Source organism: Lithobates pipiens, unplaced genomic scaffold (genome assembly GCF_037356315.1).
Source record: "Lithobates pipiens isolate NorthernLeopardFrog02 unplaced genomic scaffold, aLitPip1_a1.2 Scaffold_23, whole genome shotgun sequence".
Lineage (NCBI taxonomy): Eukaryota > Metazoa > Chordata > Amphibia > Anura > Ranidae > Lithobates > Lithobates pipiens.
The window spans coordinates 38,569,409-38,586,150 of NW_027507785.1; positions in this window are offsets into that span (position 1 = coordinate 38,569,409).

Consider the following 16,742-nt stretch of genomic DNA (forward strand, 5'->3'; position numbering starts at 1 on the left):
GACCTGTCTCCTCTTACTCGTTATCAATTTTCTTCTGTCCTTTCTTCTTGTCTAAAAACCCTTGGTTTGTCAGGCTTTTATTTCTCATCTCACTCCTTCAGAATAGGGGCTGCCACTGCTGCTAACTCTATGGGTTTTTCTTCTGAGGAGGTTCAGAGGTTGGGTCGTTGGGACAGTTTTAGATATAAGTCTTACATTCAACCTGAGTTAGTTACTAATTAATTTTCTTTTCAGATTTTCCTAGGTTCAAAGTCTGTATTAAAGGCCATTCATTTATTCATTGGGCCTACAAAAGAGCCGAAGCACGGAATTTCGAAAAGAATTTGGGTTTTAAGGTTCATGCTTTGCAAATCTTTTGGCATGGTGTTAGGGGGTTACGTTGGAAGGATGTAAGAAATGAATTAATTTATTTAAATAATGTTTGGCCCAGCCCGGATCTATTAATAATCCATGCTGGGGCAAATGATATTGGTAAAGTTAAAACTTGGAATCTTTTATGTGAGATGAAACAGGATCTCTTTTCGTTTAAGGTCCTTTTTCCATCCGCAATTATCGCTTTTTCTGAGATGATTCCTAGGTTACTTTGGTCCCCCTCTAGCAATTTGTTTTATCTAGACAAGATTCGTAGACGTTTAAATAGGACCATTCATAATTTTTTGGTTTCTTCCAATGACTTATCCTATCGCCACGTTGAGTTGTAAGGTTTTATTTCAGGTCTCTATAGATCAGACTTGGTACATTTGTCGGACATAGGTCTGGACATTTTCAATGTAGGTTTGCAGAATATGATAGAGAAAGCCACGGTGTTGGGGGGGGGCTCAGCGTTTTGTTTCACAATTGGCTTCGGCCGGTGGGGTTCGTCTTCCAGTATAAGTCTGGAAGGACATGGTGATTGAGATCTGGTATTGGATCATTTTGTTAATTTTGAAATTTAATTCTATGCTGAAAGCTGATTTTTTAGTTAATGTGAATGTAGCTAATTTGGGTTACCCCTTGAATAAACACTGTGGCCATTTATGACCAAATATACTGTGAGTCAGTTTCGTTTATTTATTATTAGCTACTCTGTACTGTCTCATGTTCAGTCCCCGGCATTAACCGGGGGCCCGCATGGGACAGGGCAGAGGGCTCTTTGCCTGTGCATTTTCTCTCCTTTCTCTCAGCAGGGCTATTGGTACAATATCCCTTAGCAACAAGCCGTCATTGGAGGAATTTGGTGGGCTGTTTCTTCGCGCCTATAACTGCTTATATAAGCCGGACGCTACCTCAGCTTCACAGCCACCCACCTGAAGAGGACCAGTGTGTGCTCCCACCCCCCCCCCCTCCCTATTTTCATGATTGTTTAGTCACGGTGCTATTCAGTGGGGGTTCGTCTTCCAGTATAAGTCTGGAAGGACATGGTGATTGAGATCTGGTATTGGATCATTTTGTTAATTTTGAAATTTAATTCTATGCTGAAAGCTGATTTTTTAGTTAATGTGAATGTAGCTAATTTGGGTTACCCCTTGAATAAACACCGTGGCCATTTATGACCAAATATACTGTGTGTCAGTTTTGTTTATTTATTATTAGCTACTCTGTACTGTCCCATGTAGATGTTTAGACATTCTTTTCCAAAATTCCTGTTGAGTTTCCCCCACATAAAAGGAGCCACATTCACATTGAAGTTAATATGCAACTCCTCTAGTGCGGCAATTAACAAAATGCCTCCGTTTGTATTTTTCCCCATTTGGGGAAAGTAACAGCTAGAGGTTGGCAACGGAAGATCAAACAGGTATAGGTATAGCAGGGTCAAGGCAAGCCGGGTCAGGATAGGAGAAGGCAGCAATAGTCAAGCAGAGCTGGGTCAGTATAAATCACAGTCAGGTACAGGATGAGGGCTTAGGTAAAGCTGCAGATCAGACAGCACTGCACTAGCGCAGCTGCTGTCCTTTTAAAGGGTCGTTGGTGCCAAGCAGATTTAGCGTGGGCGCACAAGCGACTGCCGCAAGTTCCCACGCACATGCACGCACCTCTGCCCGATGGGCACTCATAGGAACACGTGTGCGCATGTGCGAACACCCAAGCATCTGTCTTGCTACAGGGTGTCCCTGACAAATATGCTGCTATTCCTAACAGTCCACCTGTTGCCCATATATACATGATTGATTTTTGCTTCACATATTTGTATACTGCCTTCCCTATACAATTTACCCCAACTGTGGGACTGGCCTGTCTCCCCCGATCTCTTTTTTCTGTGCCGCCCAATTTACATGGGTTGCCTGTGTCTCCTTCCCCTTAGATGGTTGGCACTGCAACCTTGTTTTTTTGGCCCTAATTGGGCAGATGACATCCTCGGCTGTGCAGGTTCTGGGACTTCCTCCTACCTTGGTGAAGATATTTGCCAACACAGCATGGAACGACACAAATAGCATCCAAACGGGTGATTTATTGCATGGTCACAACACAAGGATAGTGCAACGTTTCAGAGCTGCGCAGGGCCCCTTTGTCAGGCATGTGTTCACATTGTCAGTGTTCACATGCCCGACGAAGGGGCCCTGCGCGGCTCCGAAACGTTGCACTATCCTTGTGTTGTGATCATGCAATAAATCACCCTTTTGGACACTATTTGTGTCGTTCCATGGTGTGCTGCTAAATATCTTCACCGTGACTTGAACCAGTATCCAGCTGGTTGTTGCTGCAGCACCCAAATCCGAGAGCGCATCTAGGAAGGTGTGCGATGGGAATAGGAAGTACTTCCTCCTACCTTGGCCCTTAGTCGTGGTCGTGGATTGGTCGTAGGCCAGAGCCCACCCCCTTTTATTGATGTCTCCGGCCACTTTGTGCGTTGGTGGGCAGATGATGTGGTACAATGTCACCCTCTCTGAGAGTGGCTGCACGGCGCACCCTCCATTCGTGGGGGGGAGGGTATGGATTGGGCCTGCTTTCCAGCTCTGCCTCGATTTCCCACTGCTCTGTGGTCCTCCCAGTCTGCCTTTTGATTGCCTCCTTTTGAAGCAATCACTGCTCTTATAATAAGCACAAGCCCTGTCCGGCCTCAGTGCTGTCCGAGCTGCATGTTGCTTTGGAAGTGGTCCTGGTATGTATCTCTACTATATTGACTTACCCAGTTATAATAGCTATTGTTTTTTTTTTTCTTTGCTCTTTGGCTTTTTGAGTGTTATTTACATTTTGTTATATTATTGTTTCTAGTGCTTTTGGGATTGGACATATTTGATTATATGTGGCCTGACTCAGGGGTCAAGTCCTGGGGAAAAAAGTGTGGGAACTCCCACCCAAGATCCACTCCCCCCACCAAAAAAAAATGATATGCGCATATGCACAAACGCTTCAAAAGTGGTATTTTTCATCCAATTTTCGTATTGTGTGTATGAAGCTTAACTGTTAGTACATAAAAAAAAAAAGCAATTCTCAATAAACATAAATACGATAATTCTCAGAATAATCGGCATTCATTCAATTGTGCTTCCATGCAAATGTGAACATCGTGTTCTGATCTTTATTGGGGAATTTTATTTTGTATATTAAGTGTTTATGTGGTGAGTTTACACTTTTCATTGAACAGAGTTTGGATAACACAGGGTTAAACGGAAAGGTCATAAATGAACTGCACATTATCTGGACAGAATGCTTGGGGAGATAGTGATGTGTTCCTGCTTAGGAGATGTATGTTAGCTTGGGGGGCTGCAAACTCTGCAGGGCTCCAACACACACTCGCTGCTATTCCAACCCTTCACATATTTCCACATAAACTTCCCTCCTGGCATTAAACTTTGCCAGGTATTGTGCTCAGCTTACCACCCCAAAACTGATGTTCTTCGCTCAGCTCACCTCTCTCCCTGCATGTCCTGTGAGCAGAATAGCTGTGCTCCTCCTCTGGGTTCTCTCATCATATGGCCCTGAAGATAGAGGAGGGGGAGATTCAGCGGGACACACAGAACAAGTATGCAGGACAAGGGGGGGAGGATGAGGAGACAGAAAATCAGGAGGGACCGGCGGGGAGGAGCGCATCACGAGAGGTCTGATTAAATACAATCTCTTAGCAGCAGGGACCTGATCTACCCGTCAGCTAGCTGTGATTGACGGGTAGATCGAAGCGGAAGCTGTCATGGGGCCCTCTACTGGCAATGCCAGAATGGTCAGGTGTGCAGCACTTACTATTGCAAGCTGTGTCGGCGGCTGCTGGTGTAGCACCTGCCATACAGCTCGCATACTTCAAAGTCTTGCAGGACATGGCTGCTAATGGGAACTGAGTTCCTGTTGTGGAAAAAGTACAGGAACTCCGTTCCCGTGAGTTCCCGCAGGACTTGAGCCCTGGCCTGACTGCTATATTAGTCCCCTCCCTCAGATATACCTAACCAGCTTAAACCTCTCTGCATAGACTTCACCTGTCTGTAAGTCATTGTCAATAATCACCAATACAAGTCCTTCTTTTTTACTCTCATTCTAAGTAGCCTATAGCACATCCCATACTTCCTTTGTATATATTTTTCTTTATGCAGCTTATTGAGGAGATTTGTCTGGTCGGTCTGGCCCTATCTGGCTATCCTTAGTGGTATCACTTCTTGGGTGTGTTGGGAGCAGCACTGGTCCCACTCTCGGGTGAATATAGTCGGCCATTTGTTTACATATGCTTTTATATCTTCCCTGGGCTTTCTATTATTATGAAGCAGCTTCTATAAACCTGGTTAGTACTCACCCTAATGTGCATGCTAAATGTAATCATTAATTTCAGTTATATATGCATATTGTAGACTTACTTCTATTTTTGTATTACAGAATATCTGTATACATCTAATGTGAGCATCCCTGAAGAAGAATTAAAATTTAAAGTCTCAAAACGCGTAGGTTGTCTCAATCTTCAATTGCTGTATATAGAGGTCCCTTTCTGAACTGCATGCTGCTATTGTTTATATACATTCAAGCTAAATTTTCCTCGTTTCCACACTTTGTTGTTTTTACTCTGTTCTCTAATAAAATGTATACTTTTAATAATTGTGCCTTTATGGTCACTTGTCCGTACTGCCTACAATAGTCCCGCACCCGTGGAGGGTTTTCTTTGTTTAAAGTCCATGGTTCGGGCACCAGGGAGTTAGAATAAGGTGACCAGATTTTTAAAATGAAATCCGGGGACATACTTTTTTTTTTTACTAGTAAAGGCAGCAATCAGCGACTCATAGCAGGACTGTGATATTGTGGTGGACAAATCGGACACTAATGCCATGTACACATGACCGGTTTTCCTGTTGAAATAAACTCCAAAGGTTTTTCCGACGGAGTTCCACTGAAACTGTCTTGCCTACACACGATCACACCAAAGTCCGACCATCTAGAATGCGGTTAGCCGGTGACGTATAATACGTACAACTGGACTAGAAAATGGAAGTTCCATAGCCAGTAGCCGATAGCTTTCATCTCGTACTTGCTTCGGAGCATGCGCTGTTTTTGGTCCGTTGGAACTGCATACAGACGAGCGGTTTTCGTGATAGGAAATGGTTCAGTCGGAAATATTTAGAACATGTTCTATTTCTAGGTCCGTCAGAATTTTCGAAAAAAAAAGTCAGATGAGGCATACACACGATCGGAATATCCGATGAAAAGATTCTGTCTGACTTTTTCTGTCTGACATTCTCCTCGTGTGTACGTGGCATTAGTGACACTTTGTGGGAACCAGTGACACTAATACAGTGATCAGTGCTAAAAAAACGTAGTTAGACTTACCGGTGACGGTATTTCTAAAAGCCTTTCAGGACAACCCCGGAGAGAGTGTAGCTCCACCTTCTTCTCAGGAAACACATGCCCACTTTAAAAACACCTCCTCTTCCCCCATGGCTTCAGTTATTGTGGCCTTCCGACACTGGAAAACAAAGCACAGAAAACCACACCACCATGATAGAAACTTACTACAATTACTAAGAATAACCTAGGGAGTGAAGTAACAGTTGTGCTGAAAGGCTCTTAGAAATACCGTCACCAGTAAGTCTAACTAAGTTTTTCTCAAATCGCCTTTAAGGACAACCCTGGAGAGGATAACCGAGGAACTTACCCTAGGGTGGGACTACTGCCTGCAGTACCTTCCTGCCGAAAGGCCTGATCTGCCGCAGACAATAGATCTAGCCGGTAGTGCTGGAGAAATGTTGAATAACTGGACCAAGTGGCAGCCTTGCAAATCTGTTCAGGCGTCGCACCGGCCCTTTCAGCCCAGGAAACTGCCGTGGATCTAGTAGAGTGAGCAGCAATACCTGAGGGAGGTATTTCTCTTTTCACTGTATAAGCTTCTGCTATGGCCAGCTTAAGCCACCTACCCAGCGTACTCTTTGAAGCTTTCTCTCCCTTGCGTGATCCTGAGAAGACCACGAAAAGGGCGTTTGATCTTCTAAACTCCTTAGTCATTTTTAGAAATTGCAGCAAGCATCTTCTCACGTCCAAATTGTGAAAAACGTCCTCTCCTGCATTAGCTGGAGTTGCAGAAAAGGTAGGTAAAACTATCTCCTGAGTCCGATGAAAGGCTGAGGATACTTTAGGTAGAAATGCTAGATCTGTCCGAAGAACCACTCTGTCCAGAAATACTTTAAGGAAGGGTTCCGTAACTGCCAAGGCTTGCAGCTCGCTGATCCTCCTAGCCCAGGTGATGGCCACTAGAAAGATCATTTTAAGAACCACCTTCTGTAATGAAGCTTCTTGTAAGAGTTCGAACGGAGCTCCCGAGAGACCCTGCCAAACCGTAGACAAACTCCAACTGGGAAAGTCTTTAAGGGCTATCGGTCTACTTCGAGCGAGAGCCCTAAAAAAATCTAGAAATTAAAGTTTCTTTTGAAAAAGTATTTTCAAAGAAAACTGATAGGGCCGGCACCTGAGTCTTCAGGGTACTGGCTGCTAGCCCCTTCTCCATTCCTTCATGGAGAAATTCCAGAACGGACACCGTGCTCTTGACTTTGAGGTCTCTGGACCTACACCAGGAGTTAAATTTCTTCCAGATTTTCATGTAAATCGCCTGTGTGACAGCTTTCCTGCTGCATAGCAAGGTTTTTACTACCTTATCTGAGAGACCTTTTGCTTTCAAGAGGTCCTCTTCAGAAACCAGGTGGTTAGCTGCAGAAGTTCCACCTCTGGATAGTATACTGCCCCTTGGGATAACAGGTCTTTCCTGACTGGTAACTTCCATGGGGGTTTCGAGGCTAGATTCTGAAGCCCCGCGAACCACGGTCTTTTTGGCCAAAATGTAGTGACTAGAATTAAGTCCGTCTTTTCCTCTCTGAATTTCCTCAGAACCAGTGGAATTAGAGAGAAGGGGGGAAAAGCGTAGCACAGCTGGTAGTGCCAAGGGTGGGCGAATGCATCCAGCCCTACTGCTGCGTCTCCTCGGTGAAGAGAAAAGAATCGGTCCACCTTCGAGTTTTGCTGGCTGGCAAAAAGGTCTATCTGGGGAATTCCCCAAGCCTCGGAAATCATCAGGAACACCTCCTGATTCAGACTCCACTCTGCCTCTATTGATTTCCGCCTGCTTAGGAGATCTGCCAATAAGTTCTGAGAACCTTTCACATGCACTGCTGATAGTTAGGCCTTATTCTGCTCTGCCCAGGCTAATAAAAGATTGGCTAACTCCATCAAACCTCTGCTCCTGGTTCCCCCTTGCTTCATTATATAGGTTACCGCGGTCGTGTTGTCTGACAACACCTGGACGTGGTGACCCCTCAACACCTGCTGAAAGGCCAACAAACTCAGAAATATCACCTTCAGCTCACTCCAATTGGATGATCTTTGAGCTTCCCACTTGAACCAGACCCCCTGAGACGTTTGACCGTCCAGGTGGGCCCCCAACCCTAGGCACTGGTGTCTGTCGTCAGCTGCTTGTCCATGGGAAAGGCCCATGCCAGACCCCTTGAGAGGTTTGCTTGGTCTCTCCACCACCAGAGAGCCCTTTTCGTCCTTGTAGAGATCCTTATCTGCTTCTCCAGAGGATCCTGATGGGACCAGTTTAACAGAATATTCCTCTGAAGGGGTCTGGAATGTAACCTGGCCCATTGAATAGCCGGGATTGCTTCCGTAAGCAGACCCAGAACTGCCATAGCCGACCTGACCGAGACTGTCTGGTTGCTCTGTATCTGCTTTACTGCTAAGTGTATCTTTTCCTGCTTTTCCAGTGGCAGGAACACCTTCTGGAGAACCGAATCTATTGAATAACCCAGAAACCTCATCTCCTGTGAGGGAACCAGATTTGACTTCTCCAGATTCAGAAGCCACCCCAGACTTTTGAGGTGAGACTGGGACGTCTGAAGATTGACAAGGACTTGCTCCCTGGAGTCCGCAAAAAACGAAGGGTCATCCAAATAAGGGACGACTGAAATCCCCTTTAACTTCAGGGGCTCCAGAGCCTCTGCCATAATCTTTGTAATGGCTCTGGGGGAGGACGAGAGTCCAAATGGCAGATCCCTGAATTGGAGGTGCCATACCGAACTCCCTAGATCCACTGCCTGGCGCAAAAACTGCTGAGATGCCTGGTGAATGGGTATATGGAGATAGGTATCCCTTAGATCCAGGGATGCCATGAAACAATCTGGGGTCAACAATTTTGTGATGGAAAAAATTGTATCCATCCTGAAGTGTTTGTACCGTATTTACCTGTTCAGGACTTTTAAGTTCAAAATCAGACGGTACTTCCCTGAGGGTTTCCTCACCAAAAAGATATGGGAGTGGAATCCCTAGAGTCTAGATGAAGATGCCTTGGGACTAGGCTGTAGGTTCTGAGGCTCGGCCTGCCCGGATGGGTTTTGTTTCAAGATGGACCTGACCGAACTCAATGAGTTTGTCAGCTCTTTAACCGAGGAAAAAAACTCCTTATACTGCTGGGATGTTTCCTCTTCCACCAACTCCTTGATACAAACTCTGCACATTGCCTTCTGCCATGAGTCTCTAAGGGGGTTCTTGCAAGAAGGACATTTCCTCTGGCTTGGTTTAGACTTTCCTAGAGACTTTTCCTGAAATGACATACAGTTTTAACTCACTAAGTGATTACCTGTAAGCCTACTACCACCAAGCCAGTGCAGAGACCCACCACCAACAGGCCACCAGTGAGACCCCTGAACCATGCTGCAGGGTCCAAGAGATGTCACCTCTGACCCTGCAGTGACAGGCCCCCGACAGGGGGGAACAAACAAAACAACACAAAGATAGCCCATTAATGTAGCAAGAAGGCGCTGCTGCACCTCACCTACCTGGGCTGGACCGGTGCTAGGGGCGCCTGCCTCTGCCATTGCCCTCGTCCATTCCGCTGAGTAGGACAGCTTTTTTCCATTCAATTCCAACATTCATTTGAATTTTCCCAGCCGCCGCGTCATCAGAGCTGGCCGGAAGCGGAAGCATTCGTCACCTGTCCCACCCCTTGGTCCCTGCGTTCCAGGCTCTTGAACCACGGCGCCATGCCCCCTCAGAGCGCCCTGCATCACCGGAAACTACGCTATCGCCAGCCAGGACCTGGACCCGAAAACGGAGCATGTCGCTGCCCTGCAGCGACCTCCGCCAGCAACAGAGCCCTCCCTGTGCTATCCAGCAGCCTCAAGGCTCACAAATGCCGGCGCTCTGAGGGTTCTCGCTCCAGTGAGATGGCGAGACCAGGAGCCCCGGGAGACCCCTCACCCCTGGAGAAGCTGCTAGGGGCCATGAAAACACAATCCACCGCTTGGTAAGCCTGCTCTCCCCCGGAGAGGGTGTATCTTTCCCTGGTTCCAGGCACATACTTCCCCCATGGAGGAAACACAATAACTGAAGCCATGGGGGAAGAGGAGGTGTCTTTAAAGTGGTCATGTGTTTCCTGAGAAGAAGGTGGAGCTACACTCCGGGATTGTCCTGAAAGGCGATTTGAGAAATATGTACTGTCACTGTACTAATGGCACTGGCTGGGAAGAGGATAACATCTAGGGCAATCAATGGGTTAAATGTGTGCCTAACAAGTGTTTCCTCACTGTGGGGAGGTGCTTTTACTAAGGGAAGACATAGATCCCTGTACCTGCTTTGCAGGTGATGGTGATCTGCCTTGTTTACCACTAGGCGAGTCCGCCGGATCCCCTGATTGGCTCTGATACCCAGAAATGCAGGATCACGTATATATGGGATCCTGCACATCGCGACCGCCCTGTAGCAGTAAATCAGGTGATCGGAAACTGGTTAAGATCATCAGCATCATGATAACTCACAGGCAGCGGGCACTCTATCATGGCTCTGGCTGGCTCTGTCACAGTGTGTCACATACCATGGCTGCCGGGTGCTGATTTTGTTAACTTCTGACCAATAAGTGCCCCCCGCTGCCTGTGAGTTCTGATACCATCCATTATGCCAGAGAGACAGACACAGTGCAATGTAGTCTATTTACAGACACCCCCAAAGCTCACCTGTGTTGAAGCCTTAAAGGAACTGGCAGACCCACAATTGGATCTGCTTCCCCTCTATTCCTGCTGCTGGACATCGTCAGCTGAGCTCAGCTGCCTCTCACTGCCCGTTGCCGCCACCACCGGCCTCACAGCCTCTCAGGTCTCACTCTCCGAGCCCCGGCTACTACTGGGTAGGGAGCGGAGGAAAATAACTCTGCAGGGGAAGGCATGGAGATAAGCAGGCAGGCGGCTGGCCGGGATTTGACCCAAAGCCGAAGAACATGTGAGAGGAGCTGAATGGGCATCTGCCAGAAACTGAAGAAATAGTCCATCCGCTCCAACCAGCACATCATCATCAGAAAGGGACACAGATAATGGAAAAAATACACACCCTAAGCTAGTAGGAGCGGGGGTGTGTAATTCCGATTTTTTTTTTTATTCTGCTCTGACTGTCTTTGAAAATTGCCCCAGCTCCTGTTGAAGTCAAAACCGGGGACAAAACCGGGGACAGAATTGGTCCGGGGACAGTGTCCTCAATACGGGGAATGTCCCCTGAAACCCGGGACATTTGGTCACCCTAAGTTAGAACCCTTTTCATATTTTTATTACACCTGTGTCCCAATTGAGGAATTTTTCCTTGAAAACAGGACGTGATGTCTCCAAACACAACACAAAAACCCTTTAAATCAAGAGACTTCCTCTGCTCCAGGATCACAAGGACACAAGTTCAGTCCACCAACACCTAAACAGGACATCCCTACATGATTGACAACAGATAAACCAGTAACAGCTACACATGGCAGAGAAACAAGGAAATAAAGTAACCTTTAGATCATGTGTCTTCTTCTTCTCCAGGCTCACAAGAACAAAAGTTCAGTCCCGCCAACGCCTAAAGAGGACATCCTTGCACGGCTGCAAGTACCCTCTAAATCAAGAGACTTCCTCTGCTCCTGGCTGACAAGAACACAAGTTCAGTCCCACCAACACCCAAAGAGGACATTCCTGCACAGCAACAAGATGATGTTTGTTAAATACCGACTACATGTGGCAGAGAAACAAGGAAATAATGTAGCCTTTAGATCATGTGTCTTCTTCTTCTCCAAGCTCACAAGAACAAAAGTTTAATCCCGCCAATGTCTAAAGAGGACATTCTTACACAGCAACAAGATGATGTTTGTTTAATACCGACTGAGACTGTTGTGACAATGTTACGTCCAGGCTGACGGTGTCTTTAAACATATCTGAAGCCCTGAAAGACCACTTCATTTAGAGGTCTTAACATCTGCTAACCAGCTGGTGTGTTTATAGGTGGTGGAGCACTAAAGTAGTCACATCGATTAGGGGGGGGCGGCGCCCTGCGCCCTTAATGGGGTGGCTGCCACTGGTAACAAACATGTTATACCTACCTGCTCTTTGCAGTGGTTTTGCACAGAGCAGCCCTGATCCTCCTTTTCTCTGGTCCCCTGCTGGCTTTCCTGGCTCCTCTCCCTTGATGATTCCATAGCAGCCGGCTTGGTCCCTAAACCTGCTCTGCATGTCCATGGACACACAGACTGGGGCTCAGAACCGCCCCCTGCTGGATATGCCTTTTTTCAGCCAAGCTAAAAATCTAACTGTAAATAAAACCTGGTTTACCCTGCACTCATTCCAATGAAAATAGCTCATGTTTGTCCCCATGCAGGCACTAGGCTGTTCTGTGCATATATAAAGTATGTCAACCGCAGCACCAAGAGTAAGAGACCTTATAACAGGGATGTGGGGATGTCTTTTTCTACTAATCGTGACCAATTATGTTATATGCCTTTGCTGCGGGAGCTCCAGGAGAATAATCCAGATGATTTTCGGATTTATCTCAGGATGACGGACCCCTGCTTTTACCAACTCTTGGCATTGTTGACCTCCTATATTAAGAAGCAGGACACATACATGAGGCTTTTATTTTATTTTTTGGTTGAATAATGATTTGGTATATGTTCTATATTTTTGGATGCACAGAATGCAGTTTTTGGTTACATTCTATTGGCAGATAGCATGTCTAATTTTAATTGTTTTATTTTTTTAATGCACACTAAAACAAATTGTGGAGAATAATACTTGGCTATGTGTTTTACTTCAAATTACAGTTGGGAGTAGGCAGTTACATAAAAAAAAAATACAATATAAAATTGACAAGGGACATCAACATAGTTGTATCTTTGATCTTAAAAACCAAGTTATAATGGTGTTGTGGTAACTTGCCCAAAAAACAAAAAACAAAGCATAAAAATATTATTTTTGATATCACTAGAAAATAAAAGCCTTTTTAAATACGTTTGGCAGAACTCCAACGGTATCACCAGCAAAGCAGCTTCATTATAATCCCATTAAAGAAGAAGCGAATGTGCGCTGCATTTCGAGAATTAATCATTTGCCATGTCACAAATGTTTTTTTATTTCTATTATCAAATTTTATAATTTTTTTAACATTTCCATTAAAATCCACAATATATCACATATCCAAACATTCGAATATGAAAACATCTTTATCTGTATCCTATCTTCCCCCCTCCCCCAAACAGGGCAAACAAAACAAAAAAAGAGAGAGAATTTTTTATTTTTTTTTTTTAAATGAATTAAAGAAAATGATCCCTCACTCCCCTCTTCCCCCTTTATAAAAAAAAAAAAAAAAAAAAACCCTTAAGAGGCTTGTGCGCCATTTCTAGCCCCTTCATTTGCCAAAAAATTCAATAAATAAATGAATAAAAACACACGTCACGAATGTTAATTCTCCATTACAAACACTAGTTTACAAGACCGAGCGCTTCTGGCTCGTCCTTGCTTCCGAACATGCATTGTTTGTACTTTGGACTTTTGTCCGACAGACTTGTGTACACACGCTCGGAAAATCCGACAACAGACATTTGTCAGCGGAAAATGTATAAGCCTGCCATCCAACATTTGTCCACGGGAAAATCCGACATCAATTGTATTAAACGAATATAGCAAGCGGCTTGTTGCGGGGGGAACTTGACAGGAGGGAGGGGTCCGGGAGCAACGAAGAGAGACCCGAGAAGAGGAGGATCTGGGCTGCTCTGTGCAAATCCACTGCAACAGAGGAGGTAAGTATAATATGTTTGTTATTTTTTTTTCTTTTTTTCAAAACAAGACTTTAAAAACACTTTAAAAATAACACTAGTCAAATTAGAAAACACTTTTTTTTTTTCCTTTTTGTTTGCGTTCTTCATTATGTCTATAGAGTGCATAGAGCAGAAAATTTTTTTTGCAAGACAATATTAAAAAAAGAAATAAAAAAAAAAGCCAAGTTTGCACCCTCCCTCCACCTCATATAATACTTCGTAATCTGACTTCATGACAAAGTTATTGCTGTTGTGATTCAGAGACGAGAACTGAAGTGGTCGGGGAGTTGGACAGCTGTGCAAAAACATTTTACTACAATATATTTGCATCGTGGCCACAGAAATTAATATTTTTGGTTTTAATCTACAGCAATTGCACTTTTTTTATTTATTTTTTTGCAGCGTCTACGCTTATTAATAGAAACCTTGCAGAAAATAGCGGGGTAACTTGGAAGTCGCCAATGATTCCATATTTACTGCCTTTCACCAGCAGTCAGATAAAGTTCTAATGAGGAGGTCGGCTTCTTCATACAAGCTAATGTCAGCGATTACGACGGTATTTTCATGGCTCGGGTTGGGTGGCACTTTTCCACATGGAACTGTTTTTCCCATGCCTTATGCCTGCTTTATTATTGCTCCTGGCTGGCTTATATGTCTTGTCAGCTACAGCACATTTGTAGCCGCTGTCCTCAATCCTCACTTTCAGGGAGATCAGATAACAGCAAGCCAGATAAATGGGCCGGGCATTACCAATAAATCCAGCTGCATTCTTGCAAATGATTTAGGTCTACAGTCAACACCGCATGGGTCATACGAGAGAAAAATACCATTTATTTTCCTGTTATTCCTGGGAAGCTCAACTCGTGATTTCTTTTTTTTTTTTAACACTCAGGAAATTAAGCATAACAATTAATTATTTTATTTATTTATTTAGACAAAAATTAGGAAATAGGCCTGAGCAGAGTCACAACTGGATATTTTTGTGCCTGATCTCAGAGCTTGAAGTAACAACGCCGGCCCCATTAACCACTTGAGCTCTGGAAGGTTTACCCCCCCTTCATGACCAGGCCATTTTTTTGCGATACGGCGCTGCGTTATTTTAACTGACAACTGCGCGGTCGTGCGACGATATATCCAAGTAAAATGTATTCATTTTTTTCCCCACAAATAGAACTTTCTTTTGGTGGTATTTGCTCACCTCTGCGGTTTTTATTTTTTGCGCTATAAACAAGAAAAAAGAGCAACAATTTTGAAAAAAAAATATCCTGCTTTCTAAAAAAAATAAACTGCAATTACATAGTGGGTGAGGTTGAAAACGACAAAAAGACACAAGTCCATCAAGTCCAACCTATGTGTGTGATTATATGTCAGTATTACATTGTATATCCCTATATGTTGTGGTTGTTCAGGTGCTTATCTAATAGTTTCTTGAAACTGTCGATGCTCCCTGCTGAGACCACCGCCTGTGGAAGGGAATTCCACATCCTTGCCACTCTTACAGTAAAGAACCCTCTACGTAGTTTAAGGTTAAACCTCTTTTCTTCTAATTTTAATGAGTGGCCACGAGTCTTGTTAAACTCCCTTTTGCAAAAAAGTTTTATCCCTATTGTGGGGTCACCAGTACGGTATTTGTAGATTGAAATCATATCCCCTCTCAAGCATCTCTTCTCCAGAAAGAATAAGTTCAGTGCTCACAACCTTTCCTCATAACTAATATCCTCCAGACCCTTTATTAGCTTTGTTGCCCTTCTTTGTACTCGCTCCATTTCCAGTACATCCTTCCTGAGGACTGGTGCCCAGAACCGGACAGCATATTCCAGGTGCGGCCGGACTTTGCTGTGGATTAAGCCAAAAATATAAATTTGTGTGGCCAGGATGCAAATATATTGTAATAAATAGTATTTTGTACATTCTGAGAGTAGTCCAAGTCGCTAACCACTTCCGTTCTCATCTCTAAATCACAGCTGCAATAACTTTGTCATAACGTCAGTACAAAGTAGACATGTGCATTTGTTTCCGTCCGAATTTCTGGTATTTTCGTTATTGTTTATCGTTTTAACAAACGATAACGAACGTGCAGTACCCGAAAACCGAAAGATCCGACATAAACAAATGCTTTATTCTCGTTTTCGTTGTGACAATAGTTCGATATAGATAGGAGATTCGACATGATGCTGACAATAGAAATCTGTGTCCATCGAACCTGTGGTCGAATGGGCCTAACCTTAGCTCTATTAGTCCAAGATTATTCTACATAGAGAGAAAAGATTCGACATAGAGAGATGTGATCAGCAGTTAAAAAGACATAAGATGGTAATGGCAGAACTCTACTCGACGCGTTTCATCTGATTAGACACCCCATATGATGTCTAATCTGACGAAATGCATTGGTTCGAGTTCTGCCATTCTGACATGTTTTTTAAATCGTTTTTAATAAAAGAAGGTAAAAATTGGAGACGCATTTCAGATGCGATCAGCAGTTAAAAGGACATAAGATGGCACAGTGGTAATGCCAGCATGGCAGAACTCGTTTTGTCGGAATAGATATCATCTGGGGTGTTTAATCAGATGAAACCCATCAAGTAGAGTTCTGCCATTACCACTGTGCCATCGTATGTCCTTTTAACTGCTAATCGCATCTGAAATGTGAGAGTCCAATTTTTACCTTCTTTTATTAAAAACGATGTAAAAAACATTATCACACTATGTGGCACCTTCCTTCCTATTTTTGGTTACATCGTGCAAGCATATGAATCCTCCCTGGCTGTCCTCCTCTCCCTCTGAACTATATTTGCTTGTCCATTTGGGAACACACTGGTGACCAGTACCGCTTAAAGTCCTTATTGTGATCATGGCTGTCCAACCTTTCCGGTAAGCCTTCATGCAATTGGTGGAGGTCTCCTCAAAAGAGTCCCTTAACATTTCTTCAATGATGTCTTCTGTTCCAAAGATGTCTCAGAAATGCTAATTTACTGGCATTGTTCATTGATACCAGGCCTTTTTTGGTTTTTACCGTGTTCCTGCTAACACATTATTTTCTCACGTGGTGGACTTTATTACACACGTTTTTTAGTATTATTGGTTACACAATAGGTTATTTATCCCTGTTTATTAGTGTATTTAAGCGCTCCATTTTTTCTTATAACTGTACTATCTCCCTTTATTATGTAAAGAGTTAAACAGAATGTTGGCGCTATATAAATCCTATATAATATAATTATAATATAATATACAGTATATTTATATGACATTGTAAAAC